Source organism: Saccopteryx leptura, chromosome 2 (assembly GCF_036850995.1).
Source record: "Saccopteryx leptura isolate mSacLep1 chromosome 2, mSacLep1_pri_phased_curated, whole genome shotgun sequence".
Classification (NCBI taxonomy): Eukaryota; Metazoa; Chordata; class Mammalia; order Chiroptera; family Emballonuridae; genus Saccopteryx; species Saccopteryx leptura.
In genome coordinates, this window is record NC_089504.1 from 210,006,885 (window position 1) to 210,013,820 (window position 6,936).

General features: G+C 37.5%; 1 pseudogene; it reads left to right on the forward strand.

Moving 5' to 3' along the window:
• The first annotated feature begins 634 nt into the window (after window positions 1–634).
• On the forward strand, window positions 635–1,021 carry LOC136391793 (peptidyl-prolyl cis-trans isomerase A pseudogene; annotated as a pseudogene).
• The last annotated feature ends 5,915 nt before the right edge of the window (window positions 1,022–6,936 follow it).

The following is a 6,936-nucleotide window of genomic DNA, read 5'->3' on the forward strand; positions in this document are numbered from 1 at the left end:
ACCTGGAAATCTGAGGCAAGGTTCAGATTGATTGAGCCAAGGTTGTTCAATTAGCCATTCATAACTGTCATTGAATATGAAAATACCACAAGACACCCCAGTGAATTCCCAAATTCCTGAGCTACTCTTCTCTGATTTCATTAAGTAACAGCAGTCCTCCTCGTGATAAGCAGACTCCAATCCCCCACCAACACAGTGACTCCTATCTTTGCCTGCTGGCCTCCTGCCAGGCAGGTTCCAGACTGACTAGAGGCAGTGTAACTTCATTCAGTGGAACCCTCTCTCTGTCCCACACAGGTGGATTATATGCACCAGAACCAGACTGTCCATTCTGAAAGAATGTAAGATTGTGAGGATAAATCTGTTCCACAGGTAAATTGCAGGGAACAGTGGTTAAAAGAGCCAATCCTAGGCCTTGCAGAAGCCACAGCCTGGAAACACTGGCACCCAGCCACTGGTCAACCCCACCGTGTTCTTTGGCATCACAGTCAACTGCGACACCTTGGGCCGCAACCCCTTCAAGCCGTTTGCAGACGAAGTTCCAAAGATGGCAGAAAACTGTCATGCTTTGAGCACTAGGGAGAAATGATTTGTTTAGAAAGGTTCCTGCTTTTGCAGAATTATCCCACAATTTATGTGCTAGGGCAGTGACTTCCCACGCCATAATAGCACAGGCGGCAAGTCCATCTATGGGGAGAATTTAATGATGAGAATTTCATCTTGCAGCATACGAGTCCATTTTATCCATGGCAAATGCTAGACCTGACTCTACAGTCCCCAGGTTTTCATCTGCACTGCCAAGACTGCGTGGTTGGATAGCAAGCATGTGGTCTTTGGCAAGGTGAAAGTGGGCATGAATATTGTGGAAGCCATGGAGTGCTTTGGATCCAGAAATGGCAAGACTAGCAAGAGAATCACCATTGCTGACTGTGGATTTGCATCTTATCTTAACAACCAGCCCATTCCCTCTGCAGCTCAGGAGAGCACCCTCCCCCACTCCCCTCTGCTTGGCAGAGTCTAGATCAGTTCATTGGGTTACATGTTTTCCTCATCCTCTTCCAAGTCTAAATGGATTGCAGAATTGAGTTTATGATTATGAAATAAAAACTAAACCAAAAATAGAGCCAGTTCTGTTTACCCTCCTTAGTTCCCAGACCTTAGTTTTCTAACCATCAGCAAAAGAACATCATAAAGTGACTGTTTTCCTCTGTAAGCAAAGCCTGAAGTAAAAGGTCACCCAGCATGCCCAGAATGTTTTCATCATCTAAATTGAAACATCATATCCACTAACCAATAATTCCTATTACCCCACTCCAAAGCCCATGGTAGATGATCTTCTGTGTTCTGTTAGAATCTGACTTCTCTAGTTCCTCATATAAATGCAAATATACAATATTTGTCCTTTTGTTTCTGGCTTCTATTTAACATAGTATTAGAAATTCTAGCTGGAGCAATTAGACATGACAAAAAAATAAAAGGCATCCCAATTGGAAAGGAAGAAGTAATTTTATCTCTGTTCACCAGTGGCGTGATCTTATACTTAAAAACCCTAAAAATGCCACAAAAACTGTATATGGCAATGCTCAGACCATAAGATAAATGTATATATCAATACATAATGTTACTGAATCATATACATAAAATGGTTAAAGTGGTGAATTTTATAGTATGCATTTTTTATCACAATAAAAATAAAGAAAAAAAATTGCTTTTGCTTTTCTTTGCTGTTTGGAATTGAGAGAAATGCCAGACCAGTGGCCAGAAACCAAGGTCAGAAGTTGTAAGGGCCATACCAGCCCAGCGGCTGTGTTTAGGATTACCACTCCATTAACTAGTGACCAGGGGAGTGCCGAGAAGAGGAGGCTTATTGTAACTTAGATAGTCAGGAAAAACACCATGGAGCCATGTCATGATATAAAACTTAAAAACAGAAAGAATTTCCACAGTGAGGGTTGGAGAGGAGATTGTTTTAGCCTTTCAAACTGCAGGAACAAAGACATCATCTCTCTGCCTTGGAAATATTGACATTTTGTTTATTCAACTGCATTTTGGACATACTCTGAACAAGCTGCTAAGATAATTTTCATTTCTATGAGAGCTACCTATAACTAGCCAAGAACAAACGGAAGCCAGCCACTACAGGGAATATTTGACATTTAGAAAGAAAGAGGTTGCCAATGAAAGCCAAGCTCTCCCCTACTCCTATTCAATTCTGAGAGTATTTCCCTGTGCTCAAGTTTATCAAATGGACTTAATAAACCTATAACTTTCAAGTCATCAGGCTACTGGAACAAAATTAACTATAAATTTAAAATCTGCTTATTATAAAATATAACAGCAATTAAGTTATATCAATCTAAATACTTTTAGCATGTATTTTGTATAATTAGCCTTTTTCATCAGCAAGACAAACTCTTTCTATTTTCCCCAGTGCCTCATCTCTTTCAAACCTTTTCTTTAATCTGTGCTTCAATCTTTTTTTCCTTGCAGCCAAATTCAAGATGTGTCCGAAGCCCTTTTAATGTTCACATATTGGGTTGCCAAGCATCTCGTAGCATCTTTGTCAGTAGCCTTGTGCAGAGCTCATGACTCTATGCCTTCTACTTATAAATAACCTCATTCTTTCATAGTATAAAGATAAAAAAAATCTATATATCTTAATCAGCTTTCTTACATGGACCCAAGTAGAAAGTACAGTCGTTCTTTCCACTGTCTGCAGAGGACTATGGTGACGTGCACCTGTGCCTGACTTTGTCAGCTCTTTTATGAATTACATGCAAGGGTAAAGAGGAGGATCCTTGTCTGCTGATAAAACACATTATTTAATCTCTTTTTTCTACAATGTATTGAATAACACAATACAGCGTAAGTCATTATACACTTTATATAACAAATGTGTCATTACAACACATAAAGAATACTATGTTTCCTAACAGGGAGTGGAGAGATGTTTCAGAACAGTGAACACAGATTTTCCACTCTGAAATCTTTTACAACATGCTGTTTTTAAACATCTGAACTAGATTATGATTCTGCCAGCTACCTGTGTATTTCAGCCTTCTGTCTTGCGTTAAAACACAAGTAGCAATTACTTTTCAGAAAAATTTGGAATACAGGAAGGAATTTTTTCATTTTCTTTATCTTTCTAATTTTTGTATGTATAAAGCACTTGTCTGTGACATCATTGACTCTTCGCAATATTCTTATGGAATAGGTATTACTACCCCATTTTATAGCAGAAGGTAAGAGATGCTAAGAAATTCACTCAAGGTCAATCTCTGAAGAGGTGGGACCTAGATTTATACAAAATCTCTTTGATTCCAGGAGCCTTTGATTATTCAGAGCCCAGAATGCAGTTCTCATTGGAATTCTGTGTTTATTACCATTAGAGTTTGTAACTTTATGAAAATAAAATGTGTTTTCCTTAAGAATAAATTTATGCACATACAATATATATTAATATCTATAAAAATCTGTGCCTCAAAACTTAATAACCACTAAAAAAGGCATCTTATGGTTACTTGACTTCCTGTTATTCAGTTAACACATTTTGCTTCAATACAAAACAAAAAATGTTGTGTTTAATAACTATTCTACATAGTTCACTAATAAAACAATAGGTCTTTTTTTCTACATACATTATGTAATATTGCAATCTATGTTGAATTTCAGCATTAATCCTTTTAAGGAACTTAATCCCTTTGGTGGAGAAAATAGGAAAATTAGGAGGAGTAGGGAAGTATGCTAAGTAACCAAGAAGAGACCTGCAAGAATGGAGTTCTTCTGCCACCTGGTGGCTTTTTTTGTTATAACCAGAGCTACTTATAAATATTTTCATATGTTTTTATTTCCAAAAGAGAGATTACTCACTAAGTGATTCCCAAATATGGATGTTCAACAATCACCTAAAAAATGTATTCATGGGACCCAGACTCCAACATTTTGATCTTGTATTTGGGAAAAAACCTGGAATAGTTTTTCAATTATCCCAGCTGCTAAGATACAGTTTATTATAGACGAGACATGTCCATTTGCAAGCTTTTCATAAACAATTGGTATTCTCGTCTTTCTAGACTCACAGCTGAACTCCATTTAGTACCTCTCTTTAGCTGAGCATGGCCATGCAACTGAGCTCTGGTCAATGGACCCTGATAGCCTTCAACTTTATTGAATGTGGGTGGCGTGTTTCCATTGTCTTCCACTTGGATATCTAGGCTAATTTTGGCACTGGTGGTGACAATCTCTTCTTAAATCTTTATATTCTGTTGGGTTTTGTTATATTGTCTCTCCTTGTTCTATTCATACTGAACAAACATCATCAGAGCAAAACTCTGGCAAATCTGACCTCCCTGCTTCTCCTCCAACAAGCCAGACCTGCCCCCCATTAGGGCCTTGGACAACCTAGTGTTTTTGACTGGAGCACCCCTGCCTCACATACCCACATGGGAGCTGCCACACCTCCTTCAAGTCTGTTCAAATATTTGTTTCTCACTGACACTCCTATTTATAATATAAGTGCAGCTTTCTCCCAACAAACTCCTTATTCTCTTTATTCTGTTTTATTTTATTCATATACCTAGTTATAAAATTCAAAATACTACACAATTGTATTTCTTATTATGTTTATTGCCTTCTTTTCCCTAGAATATAAAATCCGTAAAAGCTGGGGGGGGTTGTCCTTTTTAGTGTGCTCAGAAACAGAAACCATGCCTGTCATATTGCAGGTGCTCAAAAAAATGTATTTGTACAGTGATTGAACTGATGAGAGAATAAATGAATTATGACTCGTGCTGTTGGTAAATATACATACATGACAATAGTCAGCCTCCCAAGTATTTAAACACACAATGAACAAAAAGTACAAAATTTTTTAATTAATTGGTCAATTTATACAATCCTTAAATATAATTCCTAAACAAAGTGAAGTTGTAATAAATTACATACACAGTTTAATTGAATTGATGCAGTTATTATTTTAAATCAACTTACATGTAATTATGAAGCATTTTTAACCTTTGACCCAGTAATTTCAGTTTTGAAATTGTGCTGCCACCAAAATAATACTTTTTTTTTTTTAAGTGAGAGGAGGGGAGATAGTGAGGCAGACTTCCACATACACCCGGACCAGTATTCACCCAGCAACCCCCATCTGGGGCTGGTGCTTGAATCAACCCGGTTCATTTTTAGCACCTGAGGCTGTCTGAGCTATCCTCAGCACCTGGAGCCAACACTCAAACCAGTCGAGGCACTAGCTGTGGAAGGGGCAGAGAGTAAGAAGGGGGGAGGGAGGGAATGAGGAGAGAGAGGGGGGAAAAGCAGATGGCTGCTTCTCATGTGTGCCCTGACCGGGAGTTGAACCCAGGACATCCATATGCTGGGCCAACACTCTATCCACTGAGCAAACTGGCCAGGGCAAAAAATACATTTTTAATATACATATTCTCCATAGCCATCTACTGCAGTGTTAATAATGATAAAGAACTCAAAAAAACTGTTTAACAATAATAAAATAATAAGTTAAATTATGTTAGTTTTATACAGTGGACTATTTTACAGTTGTTATAATCATAAATACTACTACCACCTGGGAAATTGTTTATGGAAAATGCTATATTACAATAAAATTTTAAAATACTTAACTATGCAGATTTTATATGTACAAAAAGACTATAAGGAATGCACTAAAACTAGAAAATTGTTGCATATATTGCTAATGAGATTAAATCTTTTATTTTTGTCTTCATTTCCCAACTGTTCCTATGTCATTGCTTTAGTTTTTACAGATCTGTAGTATTGGAGAAGAAAACAAATTGTCTCACATATGTCTAAATATTTTACCCTCACCTGATGTAAATTTATTTTAAGTTCCAAAAAGTGATCATTGCTTGCTTTTATTGTATTCATCAAGAACAATTTACATCTCTGTGAAAACATTTGTAGTTAGAGTCTTTAAACCAAATTTACTTGCATGAAAATGAGCAATTTATACAATAAATTCAAACTGAATTTAACAATTTAATAGTAATTCAAGAATTAAAGCATTACTTTCATTTTCTAACATGTCTATCCTCCCTAACTGCCTGCGTGGGTTCGTGTTCTAATTACTTATTTAGTTGTGTCCATCATCTTGCCCCATTTTAATAAGTAAGACTCCCTTAATTGTAACTCTTTTACACACATTCGTGCCCATCAGTTCAGAGCACACTCCCTAGAAATTCATGGAGGGGAGGGGTTTTTCAAAGGAACTCAGGACATGGGGCCATGCCTCAAAATTGATTTTTCTTCCTTGATAACTGAACTAAACCATTAGGCTTTACCAGATTTTGGAATTGCTATCTCTTTGATCTACTAGTTCCCAACCCAGATCAGTCCTTACCTTCTGTCTCATGTAACCTGATATATTGTTGAAATTCAGTCTTCCTCCCAGGTACCTTGCTCAGCAAGGATTTTGGCTATAGACTAACTGCCCCTACCAGTCATGGGGGAAAGGGTAGCTGCTCTCAATTTTATATCCCATTTGCATAATGATCTGCTTGCCTCATCACTCCCCATTCAATACTGACAGCCCAAGAATTAACTTGGGGAAGGGGTTTATAACATTAACTCCTTGGTGGGAAACAAAATCAAATCAACTATTCTTTGATTCTCAACCTCGTAAAGCTAAAGATTCATATGCCAAAAAAGAATCAAAAATAAAACAGAAAACCTTCCCCCTGGGTCCTCTGACTGCCGGACACACCCTGAGAAGAATTTCACTTCTCACACTATTGACTGACTTGCCATATGACTTACTTTGGCCAAAAAAATATGAGAGAAAGTGATGAGTTTGCCTTCCAATGGAACCTTTAAGAGCCATCATGTGGTTCTTCCACTGTTTTAATATTTCCTCTGCCTGAAGACTAACAAGGTCCTAGACAGAGGCTGCTTCTGCAGCTG